Source organism: Vitis riparia, chromosome 5 (genome assembly GCF_004353265.1).
Source record: "Vitis riparia cultivar Riparia Gloire de Montpellier isolate 1030 chromosome 5, EGFV_Vit.rip_1.0, whole genome shotgun sequence".
Taxonomy (NCBI): Eukaryota; Viridiplantae; Streptophyta; class Magnoliopsida; order Vitales; family Vitaceae; genus Vitis; species Vitis riparia.
Genome location: NC_048435.1, coordinates 14877474 through 14893257, shown reverse-complemented (window position 1 = coordinate 14893257; position 15784 = coordinate 14877474).

Here is a 15784-nt window from a genome sequence, read left to right as displayed (position 1 = left end):
CACAATATGGTATGTGATATGAGAGCCTCAATAGTCATGCTATTTATTGCATCCCAATTTAATTGTTTAAACATTGAAGAAGGCATAATATATTCACCATCATCTAAAGAAGTCTTATTTGTTGAAGGTTCATCATCATAAAATCTTTCATTAATCTTGTCTTCATCATAAAATTCTACATCATCATCCTCATTTGTAAATGAGATGATAACATAGATGTTTGTCACTATCATAACCAATTGAGTTACTATTGCCAAATTCCCCTCTATTGGTACTTTAACATCATGACCCTTTTTATTTATTATTATTAAATGGTGAACTTAGCCCAAATGAATGATATCTCTTAGATGTGTCTACAAATACATTTTAGTGATATTCGAAGGGTGGGATTTGTGCTACAACATGAAACACAAACCTTACATCATTATCATCTTTAACTGATAATTGTATATGGTTAATATTCCCATCTCCAATGGGGCATAAGAATCGAATATCGAAATATCATGGATAACATGGTATAAGTGCAATCAATCGACATAACATGACATAACTTATCCTCCAACTCATCATATTTTATTAAACTATGGACTAAAACACTTTTTTCAAGAAAACAATTGTAACACACCTCATTTTGGCAATTAATTATTTCACCATTCTTGTAACACATAATTGTAATCAAAGTAACCATTTATGTACCAAAAAATAATCAAAGAAAAAAAAAAAGGATTGAATTGATAATAACTAAGGAAAAGAAGAAGAAAAAAAGAATAGTAACGATGATAATGATGATGATAATAATAATAATAATAATATATGTAAGTTAGGTGTTATCATGGTGATCATATTTTTTTCTCCAACTATTATTATTATTATATTATTAATAATAATAATAGTATACTTAAGTTAAGTGTAATCATGGTGATCATATTTTTATACCCCAATTACTATTATTATTATCATTATTATTATTATTATTATTTAATCAGCAAAATAGATAATTAAATTCTCAAAATGTGGTTGATTAATTACAAAAGTTCAACCTCAAAAAGGCTTTATTTAGAAGGCATTGGATGTTCTTGATGATAGTAGACAAATTTCATTCAAGGAGTATGGTAAGCAAAAGATATACCTTGCTTGATAGGATCAATTTGACATCCTAAATAGTAAGGAACTTAGTCGGATGAAGTAAGAAAAGGTCAAACTACAACAATAGCTAGAAGAACAAAAGAAAATTATTAGTGAGGTTGAGGGAGGTATTCTCCTTTATTATATCTTTTTGTTTCTTCCATGCAAGTGAAAAAGTTTAGGATGTGGCTTGATGGATTATCTAAATTCTTAACTATTCAAAATCTTCAAGTGTTTTTATATAAATTCTGTTTTTTGAATCCAAATTCTCATGAAACTCATATCAAATTCTCATGGACATTGGATTGGTCATATTATAGTCTCCCCTACTTATTAAATTACCCTTTGAATGCTAAAGTCTTAACAATAAGTATAAAATTATTAACATCATAAAAAATCTAGAAGTCTTACAATCCAAGCCCAATGCATATTTCACATTCTCAAAATTATATAGTTGAAAAATGAAGGAACAAAGTTAATATATGCATGTTTAAACATGATGCAAATTAAATGATTCAATCAACTTATTTCTAATACACTACTATGTCTCTCAATATCCCTACACTCTTCTGGTTCTCACAGAAAAATGTTTATTCTCTTCAATGTTTTAAAAACTGGACCAAACCAGACCAGACCGACCATCGGTCGATCACCATTCCGGTCAATTGGACCGAATTGGGATTGAACTGGGGTTAGACCACTTGAACCGACGGTCCAATCGGTGAACCGGACAAACCGGTCAGTTTAATTGATTTTAATTTATTTTTTAAAAAACAACATCAAAATGATGTCGTTTTGGAGTCTTATAAAAGAAAATGAAAATTTGAAAATCCTAAGCCTGCAACCTCCAAAGTCCAAACCCTCACTCCTCCCCCCGCAGCAGCTGTCAGCCTGTCATTTCGCTCACCGTCGACACGTCGCGGCCTGCAACACCCATACAACTCCCATCGGCAACCTGCAACACTCACATAGCTCCCGATCACCGGCGTTGGAAACTTTCCTTCCTCTAGACTGGTACCCCGTCCCCGACGTTGGAGTAATTTTTTTTTTTCTGATTTTCTGTGCTAGTGTGAGCTTCTGACATCCTAGTTCTAATTCAGATTTGGGTCCCAACAAATCCTCGAGGTGCTGAAAGACTATCCCTGGGTATCATTGTATCTGAATCAGATTTTTATCTCCGTAGATTGTGGGGTTTGGCCAATGAGGTGCGTATTTTACCATAACCTTGATGCCATTTGTAGTTGAGTTGTTAATTAATCCATTATAAAATGTATGTAAGGAGGAATCTGGTGTTGTTTCTCCTTGGGCTAATTCCACATTGGTTGTAGGACCAACCACTAATCATTAAGTTTTGGGCATGGTTTGAGATTTTAGCTTGGTCACTAGATTTGGTGTTCTTGCTAAGAAAGACACCAATGCACATGTTTGTTTGATGTCAAGCTTGCTTTGGTCCAATTGAGACAAAAGGGCACTAATTGCCATGTATAGATGTCAAATCCAGTGTGATAAAAGCTCTATGTGGATGTTTCTTCAGTATAACTATCAACCACACCTGCTGTCCTAGGCTTACTATTGATCTTGGCCTTGCTATCAAGCTGATTGGAATCCTACCGACTTTTATGAGGTCCAAATGGCCACAGTTCAAAATGAGGAGAATTTCATATCCACACTTGAGAATCTAATTCTATGAGCATTCTTTGAGGCTGTTTTGCACCTTTAAAAATATTCAGTACAGAGTTGGGTGATTGTTATAATTGGGTTAGTCTTTGAAGTCAAAATGCAATAGAGATGATGAATTTAGATAAATTTATAGTTGGTTCAAAACATGTTTGTTATAATGACCATTATTCATTTAGATAAATTTACCCATTGATATGTGATTGTTATAAATTGTTGATGACTTGATTATAAATCATTAAATTGTTGATGACTTTCATTCTCTAGATTAATATGAGATTTTTGTTTCTAATTTGATAAAGAAATAAAAAATGGAATCAAACTTGACTCCATCATCTGGTCAAGATTCAACTACCAATTCACAATCAACTAGAAGTAAGACTGATCCTACATGGGAGCAAGTTTATGAAGAAAGATATGCAAATGGAAAGAAAGCTCTTATTTGTTTGTATTGTAAAAAGATTACAAAAGGTGAGGGTATTCATAGAATAAAACAACATCTTGCTGGAGTGAAATGAGATATTGGTCCATGTAAATCGGTTCCTCCTGATGTCAGATTTCGAAGGGAAAATTCTTTACAAGAGTTTGTGAATTCCAAGAAAACAACCCAAGAAGCATATGAATATAGAAATCCTTATGGTCCTAATGTGTCACAATTTGTAGGGGATATGGCAGAAGGTGAAGAAGAGGTTTAAGAAATGCAAAGTTCTATGGCAGCTAGTAGTGGAAAAAGAAAAAAATCAACAGTGGATAAGTATTTTGCACCAAGAAATATTCAAAGAGCTCAACATTCCATGAGGAGTGCATTGGCTGGGAAATAAGCTACTTGGAGAGCGGATATAGCGGTTGGGGGATTCTTTTATGATGCATGCATTCCTACTAATGATGTGAATTCCTTATTCTTCAAGCCAATATTGGATGTTATATCTGCAATTGGTCCTGGATATAAGGGTCCAAATTACCATCAGTTGCGGGTTAATCTTTTAAAGGATGCCAAAAAGGAAGTTAAGTTATTTGTGGACTCTTATCGTGAAATTTGGGCAAAAGTTGGGTGTACAATAATGGGTGATGGCTGTATATATAATAGACAAAGAACACTCATCAACTTCCTTGTGTATTGTCTTGAAGGAATATCATTTGTGAAATTTGTTGATGTTTCGGACATTGTTAGGGATTTAACTAATTTGTTTCTATTATTTGATGAGGTGATTGAATGGGTGGGTCCACTCAATGTAGTTCATATAGTGATTGATAATGCAACAAATTATGTGGCCGCGGGGAGATGGATTTCTCATAAGCATAAACACATCAATTGGTCACTTTGTGTAGCTCATTGTCTTAATTTGATATTTAAGGATATTGGTAAGATGGACCATGTTGCTGAACTTGTAAGACGTGCATCAAAGGTGAAATTTTTTGTGTATAATCATGTTGCTTTGTTAAGTTGGTTGAGAAAAAGAGAATGATGGACAAAGATTATGGGACCTGGTGCAACTCATTTTGCTACTACATTCATTATACTCAATAGTCTTCATGATCAAAAACATGACTTGCAAGTTTTGGTAACTAGTAAGTTCTTTGTGGACTCTAGATATTCAAAGGATAATGAAAGCAAAGTTGTAGTTTCCATCATCTTGGATAATAGATTTTGGAATGATTGTTTGATTGTTGTGAATCTTATATCTTCACTAATGCGCTTATTGCGTATTGTTGATTGTGATGAGAGGCCTTCGATGGAATATGTGTATGAAGGCATGTATAAGGTTCGTTTGGGCATCAAGAAATTGTTTAACTACAGCAAAGACTATACAAGCCTTATATAGACATCATAAAGCAACGTTGGGATCAACAATTAAAGAAGAACATTCATTCAACAACTTATTGGTTGAATCCATGTTTCCAATATAATTAGGAAAACTTTTGTAATAAGCCAACTGTTATTGGAGGTGTCATGGATGTTATTGATCAAAAAATTCTGAAAGGCAAGCTTGAAACAATGAATGAAATGAAGCTGTTTTGTAATCAATTGGGAAGTTTTGGAAGAGACCTTGCTTATTCTTCACGTGAAGTACTTCAACCTGGTAAAAGATTATTTTCATTTATTAGTGTGTTTGTTTTTTTTATTAGTTACCTACTTACTATTTAATATTTTAAACTTGCTAATGTGTTTTATTTTTTTCTTATTTTTAATGTGAAATGGTAACTAGATGAATGGTGGAGGCTACATGGATACAATGCACCACATTTGCAAAAGTTGGCCATTCAAATATTGAGTCAAACTGCATCCTCTTCTAGATGTGAGAGGAATTGGAGTGTCTTTGAACGTATACATACCAAAAGAAGGAATAGATTGGAGCATCAAAGGTTTAATGATCTTGTATACATTCATTACAATTTGCGGCTAAAAAATCGGTATAAATGCTTTCTTAGTTGTTTTGAATTTAAATTCTTTTATTCACAATTATGAATAATTATATGTTTTTCTTTTTTAGGTTCTATAACAAGAAAAGAATCTATGATCCCATTGACTATGCATGCATTGATGAGACCGATTTTTGGATAGTTGATGACTACCAACTAACAAAGCTAGATATTGAAGAGTGGGAAAATCTTCTATATGAAGAAGGGTCAATTCCAATAAATGAAGTGGAATGTTCAAGTTCTCACATTGGTTAGTAGAATTTTTAAACTTATAAAAGTTCAATAATTATATTTTTTCTTCAAAAATGATTTCTTGTTGATATATATTCAATATTTTTGTAGATGATGAGGATGGTGGTGGCGTGGCCATAGAAGAGCTTGATGTGGAGAACTTTGGTTTTCCAGATGCTCATTTTCAATCTCCATATTCCAATTTCCAAAATGAATGAAGAGATGAATTTTATATTTATTAGTATGCAAAAGTCTTCATGAATATTCAAACATTGACATGTTATATTTTGAGCAATTATTTAAGTGTTGTGGACCTGTGGTTGACATTTGTATTATCTATTATGGATAATGTGTTAAGTTAACAACTCTTTGATAATGTGGTTATTATAGGATAACAATGGTTTGATTATTTGATAAATATTGGGTTTATTGACATTATGAATGTATAACATTTTATATTGTGTTATAGATATCATATATGATAATTGATGACTTCTACAAGTAAAAAATTTTGTGAAAAAACTTAACAAACAAAGTAGATGCTATCAAAATTTATTAATTTTTTAATTTTTTTAATTTTTTTATAATATATAAAATAATAAAATACATATTTATGATGTTACCGGTTTAACCATGGTTCAACCACGGTTCAACCGTCGATCTGACCAGTGAACTGTGAACCGATAACTTTTTCAGTTCAATGACCGGTCCGATTATGAAAACATTGATTCTCTTTGTTCAAATGTTGCACACTTGGCATCCTCAATCCATTAGTAAGATTTCCACAAGTGGAACCAGAAAATTTTCAAGTTTCCCACACATTCTTGGCAACCAAACAGAATCACAACAAGCAAAACCACAAAAAATGAAAACTTTCATTGCAACTTTTAGCTTACTCAATTTGATTGTAAAAAAAAAAAAACGAAAACTTCATTTTTTTTTTTCAACTTTCCTACACTTTCTTGGCAACCAAACACAACCATAAAACTTACCTAACACTCACAAGCAATGGTGTCTCATATTTGCACCTTCAACTCTTTTCTATTGATGTTGATGTAAGGAACTCTACTCCAATGGTGAGCAACAAGTGTAGGGAAAAGTTTGAAGGGGAAAGGGAAATGGGTGTTAGGGTTCGAGAAATGGGTGAGGTGAGGTTTGCATAAGAAACTTTTATTAAAATATGAAAATATTAATTTTTTTCCACCTCAAAATCCTACATGTTTGAAACCGTCATAGAATTGGAATTATTTTCCAATTTGAGGTATTTTAAAAATTAATTTCTCAAATATCTATACATTTATAAAAAAAAAAATACGTCAAACATATACATATGGGCTTATGATTGGGTTTATGCTCTTGTTTCTAAACCCTTAATTATAAGAGTTTTAAATTTGTAATACTAGGCAAGTATTTTGAGTGTTGAACCCAATAAGTGACTAGAAACAAGTTTGAAAAGAATTTTTTATTAAATCTTAAAGATGTAGCTTAAGAAATTGAGAAATTAAACAAAATTAAAAATAAAAAAATTGATGAATTTTTTGAGCTAGTTTAAGATCTTTTTCATTGTAACAATATCTTGGAGAGATGTCACACATTGGGTTTCCACTCATTTTGCTTTGTTTCCTCTTACAACATTGAAACTAACCCAAGTCTTCTACATTTTTATATCACTCCACCATCTACCACATGTTTAGGATATCTCAAAGTAATAAGAGCATTTAGAGACAATAAAGATGATGTGTCCTTAATCCAACTTGCTCAAACTTGAATTGGATGAATTAGGCAATATTTGCATAAGGATCACCCCATATGTAATTCTACACCCTTAATAAGAAAAATATGTTTTCTTATGTTTTTCACTCCTCTAATAGCTTTCCCAATCACTAAGAAGTTGATAATACAAGCAAACTAAGGAAGTTTCATAATTCTAAGCAATGTATCATTTGTAAACTTTTCATTTATTAGCTTTCATCCCCTTGAAAATCAATGATAGTGCACGAGAGGTAGTCAACCACCACACTACCCACTTCCTTTTATCCTTGATTTTAATTTTAAATTCTTGTAGGAATAAGATCTACCTAATCAATCCCGCCTAGGCATCTTTTTTGCTTTAAAGTTACTTTAATACTAAATAGTCTATGAAGATAACAATAGAAATGCCCAAAAGATAGGCCTTAAGCTTATCAAGTGCAAAAGTAACAACTAGTTGTTCTTTCTTTGTATTGGTGTAATATTCAAACATTCAAGGTCTTGCTCATATGACAAACAATATATGGTTGTTGGGATTGTCCCCTAAAAAACATGAAATGATATGACAATTTTAGATTCGTTAATAAATTTCTTTATTTTTCTTAGTTTCCTTGTATTATCTCATTTGCATTAATTGTTTATTTGACAATGTACGCTTATATCACTTGTCTTGTACATCATTTGGGAGCATTATAAGTTATATAGAGGATACAAGTCATGAATCTCTTGCAAAGTGATAAGTTAATCATAATCGATTCATGGATTTAGACATCCAGTAGAGATTGTAGTGTAATACCTCATAATTGAAGGAATGATTTACATTGGTCATCGGAATGAGTTTCCTATGATGAGTGTACTAGTATATATGGTTACACATTGGATAAGACCTATGGTGATCATGACATAAGACTATCAATTATCATGATTTACCAAGTTACTACGTTGCATGGACTCTCAACCGTAAAAGGGATATTAAACATGTGTCAAAATCAATATAAGGCTTTGATCAATGGGTGAGACCCTAAAATGGTTATATATTCCTATGGATTGGATCACTATTAATGAAGGCTAGTGGCAATAGATATTCTCAATAAAGATACCATGATATCTCATGGTATTGAGACAATGTGTCCCATTGAGTGATCTAAAGGACATGTGATCTAGAAGACTGTGATTATAACATTTTCACTTAATAAAATTTAACATATACTCATTGGATCTAGAATATGTCAATTAATCACACAATAAGAAGGATCTATAACTCAAGGATTGGAGAGATAATCTTGATAGGTGATAATACTACTTTGTTAGATTATGGATACTAGTTCATAGGGAGTCTGTATACAATGGATAGTATGACACAAACCTGAGCTATGCTCATTGTAATCTCATAAGATAGTACAGTGCAATTATTCTCTTTAGTAGCGTGTTGAATCAACTTCATAATTATATTATGAGTGAACCAATATTTTCCTATAGGTTCCAATGGTCCCTATTCAAGGGCTTATTTCATGAAAACAAGTTTATTTTAAGGGATTTAGGTTTCTAGTTCATAAGTGTATACAAAGACATTTTGGTAAAACTGCAATGTTGCATTAGTGGAGTGTTAAATCAACTTCAAAATTATATTGCGAGTGAACCAATATTTTCCTATAGGTTTTAATGGTCCCTGCTCAAGCGTTTATTTCACGAAGACATGTTTATTTTAAGGGATTTAGGTTTCTAGTTAATAAGTGTATATAAAGACATTTTGGTAAAAATGCAATGTTGCATTAGATGTTATGAATTGTTTTTTTGGTATGGGCTAGTTAATTAATTTAAGTTCATTAAGACTAATTAATTAATTAAGACCTAGTTAGACTAAATTAGGTAACTCAAACCCATTTTGGGTTCAAGTCGCTTAAGTTTACAAGGAGCCCTATAAAGAGAGAAACCCTAGTCACCCTCTACAAAGAAAAACTTATCATTTTCTCATGCCTAGATCACTTTTTAAAAGATCAAGTGGAAGACTATTGAGTAGACAAGATCTACGATGTCTTCTATGGTTTCAGATTCTTCAACATCTTCTATGGTTTGGAATTGATCCAAGAACATCCAAATCTAGGTATGTTTTCATTATTCTCTACATCTAATATCATATTGGTGTTTTGAATGTCTTGATTATGTTTTGATTTAGAGAAGTCTATGGTATATGCATTCACCCTACGAGATCCAAGGCTAGAGAATGGAGCAATCCAAGATTCCCAACAACTAGTATTAGAGCCCTAGGATAGTTATTTCATGTTAGATATGCTTTAGGATGAGCTAATTTTGGTTTTGTAGGGTTTTTATTCATACTATGGCCCTAAGGATGAAGGTATGTGCATGTGATATTGTTATCTTAATATGATGGTTATACTTGTGATTTTTTCTCTTAGATTGAATTGTAAGCCTTGTATTTAGGAGCATAGGAATATTTTTGTTAGTAAAATTTTTTCTCCTTTTACATAGGTGGGTTGTAAGCTCCGGATGGATGGAGCATAGATTTTTGTTTCCTATGTCATTTTTTTTCTTCATCCTTGTAATCCATGAGAAGAAAGAAGACATCCGTGGAGAAAGACCCTTAAAAAATGGGGTAAAAGTTTGCATGCAATTCGAGAGCAATCTATGTGCAATATGCATGTAGAATACTTTAAAAAAAAAAAAAAAAAAATCAATTTAAGGTTTTTTGAAATTTTAGGGAATTTTTTTTGTAATTTCTAACCCTAATTTTGTGTTGCAAAATTATTATGGAAATTTTGGTAAATTGGATTTTATCCAATTTAATTACCAAATATGCAACAAGATTCCTAAAGCCATGTGAAATATTTTATTTTATTTCCTTTTATATTTATTATGCTATATTTAATTTTAACATGTGTTTAAATGAGAATAAACTAATAAAATAATGGTTTTGGATTTTTCTTAAGAAAATAAATTTATTTAGAAGCTATTTTCCATTTTTATTTTTTCTTGAATTGGTTGTTGCTGAAAAGAATATTTTTATTTATTTTTGGACTATCCACTTGGATTTGGATAGGTAGTTCTTTAGGCTCTCCCACCCTTAAAGAATGAGAATACACTTATAATGGTCCTTTATGCTCTCCCTTCTTGAGAGAAGAAGGATAGCACCTAGTTCTTCAAGCTCTTTTTCTTAAGAGAAGGACTTTTGTGGATATAAATAGTCTAAGAATAAAGGAATAAGAGAGCAATTCTTTTAAAGGATACACCTTAACTTCAAGTAATGTTTTTAGTTATCATTTTCTCTTATGTTCAACTTTAAATCGTGCCTTCATTTATTCTTTTCTTTTATGTTTGACTTAAATGTCGTGACTTTTGTGTTTTTTTTTTTTTTCCTACGTTCAACTTCAAGTCATGCCTTTAATTGTCTTTTTTTTTTTTTCTATGTTTGAATTTAAGTCAAGCCTTTAGTTACAATTTTGTTTCTATGTTCACCTCAAGTCATGCCTTTAGTTATTCATTTTTCCTATGTTTAGCTTCGAGTTAAGCCTTTAGTTATCATTTTCTTTTGCATTCGGCTTCAATTTGTACCTCTAATTTTCTTTTCCCATATTTGGCTTTGAGTTGCACCTTTACTTATCGTTCTCTCTTACATTAGCTTCGAGTCACACCTTTAGTTATCCTTTTCTCTTATGTTTAGCTATAAACTACATCTTTAATTATTCTTTTTTCCTATATTCAACTTTGAGTCATGTATTTGTTATATTTTCTTCTATGTTTGACTTTGAGTTATGCCTTTAGTTATTCTTTTCTCCCATGCTCAAATTCAAACCATGTTTTTAGTTACCATTTTCTCTTACTTTTGACTTTGAGTCATGCCTTTAGTTATCTTTTTCTCTTATGTTCAGTTTTGAATCACTCCTTTAGCTATTTTTTTTTCCTACATTTGGCCTTGAGTCACATCTTTAGTTTTCCTTTTCTATTACATTGGACTTTGATTTGTGTCTATAGTTATACTTTTCTCTTACATTTTGCTTTAAGGCACGCCTTTAGTTACCCTTTCTCTTTTACATTCAACCTTGACTCATGCCTTTAGTTATCTTTTTCTCTTATGTTCAGTTTTGAATCACTCTTTTAGCTATCTTTTTTTTTTCCTACATTTGGCCTTGAGTCACATCTTTAGTTTTCCTTTTCTATTACATTGGACTTTGATTTGTGTCTATAGTTATACTTTTCTTTTACATTCTGCTTTAAGGCACACCTTTAGTTACCCTTTCTCTTTTACATTCAACCTTGACTTGTACCTTTAGTTATACTTTTTTCTACATTTGACATCAAGTTGTGTCTTTAGTTATCCTTTCTTTTCTTATGTTTGGCTTCAAGTTATCTCTCTAGTTATCATTTCTCTATGTTCAGTCTCAAACTATGCCTTTAATTATCCTTTCTTATCTTATGTTTAGCTTCAAGCTACACCTCTAATTATCATTTTCCTTGTACTTATAGCCTTGAACCAAACCTCTAGTTATCTATTTTCTATGTTTGATCGAGAATCATGCTTTTCATTATCATTTTTTTTATTATGCCTTCAATTGTCTTTTCTCTTCTATATTTGGTCTCGATCCACACTTTTAGTTAGTTTTTATTCTATGTTCATCCTCAAATCATGCCTTTAGTTGTCTTCCCTCCTATTTTTAGCCTCGAGTCATGCCTTTGGTTGTCTTTCATCTATGTTTGACCTTATGTCGTTTCTTAGTTGTCTTGTTTCTTTTGTTTGACCTCAAGTCTCGATTTTAGTCCCTTATTTTCTCTTTTACTTGGTCATGTAGACCAAACCTGTAGCTATTATTTTTTATTTCTTTCTTTATTTATTTGGTCACCCATTTTACAACAAAGCCCTCCCGAAGTTTTATACAAGTGTATCAATTTTCCCCTTTAGCCAATTGAGGATCATATTTCAAGTCTCAAGTAATTGTGCATTGTACTATGACAAAATTTTGCAAAAGTACATTTGTTTTCATAATCTTGAATCTAAAATTCAAGATTTAGATAGCTAAAATTGGCATAATAAAAAATGAGGATTTATGGACATATATGTGAAAAACTATTGTGCATGACTAGAAATTATGCAAGTATCATGATATAAAATTATTTATGACCAAAAGTTATGAAAATAAATAATATAGTTTGTTGCTGCACTAAGGTTGTAATTAATCATAACTAGAAGCAACACAATTCTTTTATTATTTTTATTATTTAATTATTATTAATTAATATTATGAATATTTAATTATTATTACTTTTTTTATACATAGTTCTAATTAAACTATATAGAGTTATGAGAAATTCTTTTAACTTGTAACCATGTAGAACAGTTGAGAAATTTTCACAGCCTAAAAAACATTATCTTAAATGTTTTCATAAAATTATTGCATCACTCAAAACCGTAGAGCGAAGTAAATTTTGTCTTTATAACGCAAAGTTATAATAAAATTCCGGTGGATTTTTAATTTTGAATCAAATTATTGAATTCTTAATTTGCTATGATTCATATTTGATTATATCATTGGTCTTTGTTAGTTAGGGAGATCAAAATCTCTAAAATTATAAATCTCATTATATTGAGAAAAAAATTAAATCACTTTAAAAATAAAATAATACAATATTATATAAATAATATTTGTTTATGAAGTCGTGTTCATGTTTCAAAAATTTGATAGTTGTAAGTGTTTCATGTTTTATAAATTTGCTTTATTTTAATTATCTTTAGATTTTGTTTATTTTATTAATGCTTACTAGTTTTTATATAATTGAAATGCAATTCTTATTAATTTAATTCATTATATGATAATTTTATTCAGGTCATTATTTTTTTTCAAGCTTATTTATTTGATAAATGATTTTCATTGTATTATTCAATCATACATTCATATGTTCTTAAAATAGTGATAATATCACTTGACATTTCAAGTTGAAATTGTTTACCTCAAGTCTAAATTACTTATCCTAAGTATTTGATGTCAAACTTATTTTTGTGGTGATGAATCTTACATCAATAATTAAATAATAAAATATAACATTCTTATAGAGCTTTTAATGAAAAGTTATCGGTCATATCTAATAATAAAAATATCGGTAATTATAGATATATCGGTATTTTATTTTGTACATATATCTTATATATATTAATGAATATTTTGGAAAAAAATATCAATATGCCTAAAATTGAACAAAATTCATAGAAATATAAGAAAAATCTCATAAAAATGTAATTAGAAGTATAATAGACATTTTAAAGTTGTTTTGTTAAATAATTTGATATATATAATTTATCATATTTAATAATAATATTAATATGTTAATAAAAAATATATGAATTTTATATGTCTACATTTATTATTAAATTACATCAAATATTATTTCATAATAATATTGTAATATTTTATTATAATATGTCCAATTTTAAATATATTTAATATTAAAATTATGATCCATTTAATTCAATTGTATTAAATGACATAAAATAAATGATAATATATGTATAATTTTTTAATATTTAATTAATCTATTCATGATATTAAAAACAATATGAAGAAAATTATCATAATAATTTTTATATTTTTGGCAATCAATTAAATGATATTTTTTCATTTAATTATAAAATAATTCATAATTAATTTGTTCTTTAATATATTCTTTTAAAATTTTGTTTATATAATGGCAAGGGGCAAACTATATATATGTTTGGTGTGGTATATTTAACAAGGGGCAAACTTGCCCCAGTGCATGGCTACCTGCAAGGTCCAAACTGTGCTTTGACCAAGTCAAAATGACTAGAAGTATGGGCTATTTATGGCGATTTTTATTTCTCAATTCGATATCGTTTCCATAAGTGTTGTTACGCGATACATTGCCTATATATCTCCTATATATCATGATATTTTCATCTATGATCATATCCAACTAGGTCAACAACATTTCCTTAACGGAATGCAAATGATTAGTAATATGAATATAGACTAAGATATGGTTTGAATCATGATGTAAAATAAATTTTAACACTATGATGATCATTATTTAAAAAAAAAAAAAAAAAAAAAAAATCATATCCTACTGCTAGAAATGGTAAAATTGATCAATTGGTTTGTATGATAACATAGGGTATTTAACCTCTTATGTTATGATCTTTTATTCAACACAATACATCTCATGTTTATATATATATTATTTACTATTTGTGTACATATAATATCATACTAGAAAGCAATTGTTCCATCTATTCTATTAGTCAAGCGTGGGAGAAAAAGCTCTTAAAGCTGAAGGCAAATGCATCCGAACATATTAAAATTCATATCACTTTGGAGTTAGTATCAAAATTACCACATCTAATGGGGACTGTCTTAGTTGAAGTTAATGAAAGAATTGTTTATATTGGTAGTGAGCCTTCTTAATGCCTCTAATACCTAGAAAATGTACAATCACAGACCACAAAGATAATGGACAAATTGCTTAATCTATCAGGAGCAAATTATATACAATAAGTTGCTATATAGAATTAGATAATAAGACAAATAATGAGAATATAAGGGTAGACTGTACCCTGGACCCTGCAACCTTAGCCATGTGGTTTAAGCTGAATATTTGATTGCTGGTAACCGTGGTGAGTTTCAGTGCTAATAGTTTTTAAAGTAAGGACAAATACTAAGAAGTGTGGTTCCAATAAATGTCATGTGATCATAGGTTCGAATCATACCACTAATGATAGGCTGAATTTAGCATATATTAGTTGTTATGGGACAATTAACACCTCAAGATTTAGACCCCCATGAAAAGTCTTACAGGCTTGGCAATGAAAGGTTTCTCGATAATTAAAAAAAAAAATGCTAAAAATTGCATCTCGTAACACCTTTTTCTTTAACATGTTGCTGCGAGAGTATAATTCCTAGGAAAAGTGAATAAGTGAATTGACCATGCTGATGAATCATACCAAAAAGTAGAAAATGAAACAGTTTTTGGATACACTTTTTGTTTTTTTATTTTTAAAATAAAAAATTCAACATAAAAATACAACTTATACAAAAATATAGATTTACCTCGTAGCTTTAAAAATTATTTTAAAATTTTAAAATTTAAGATAGTGAAAAAAATTGACACATTTTTTTTTTTTTCAAAACCAGGTTTAGAACTACTACTTTTTCAATATAAGTCCAAGAATTCATGCATCTTATATAAAAATTACTATTCTTTTATTTTAAAAACAGAAATCAGAAAGAGTATCCAAGAGTACATTCACCTAATATTCATATGAGGAAGATGGGGGTAGTTATTTTTTCATGACAAAAATCAGAGAGGAAAATATACAATCCTGACTCCAGATGCATCAACCATTTCCTAACTACTAAGAAACTTAAAATCTCCCTGTGACAAACTAACAGTTTATTTTATCAGTGCAGTGATCAATATCACATTGGTAGATTATTAACACAGTTATAGTCCGTTTGACAGTAATTTTAGAAAATATTTCTAACATTTCTAATACTTAAAAGATAGAAATTTTTAGTGTTAGAAAGTTTAGAAATGCTTCAAAGAATAACTACCAATCGGA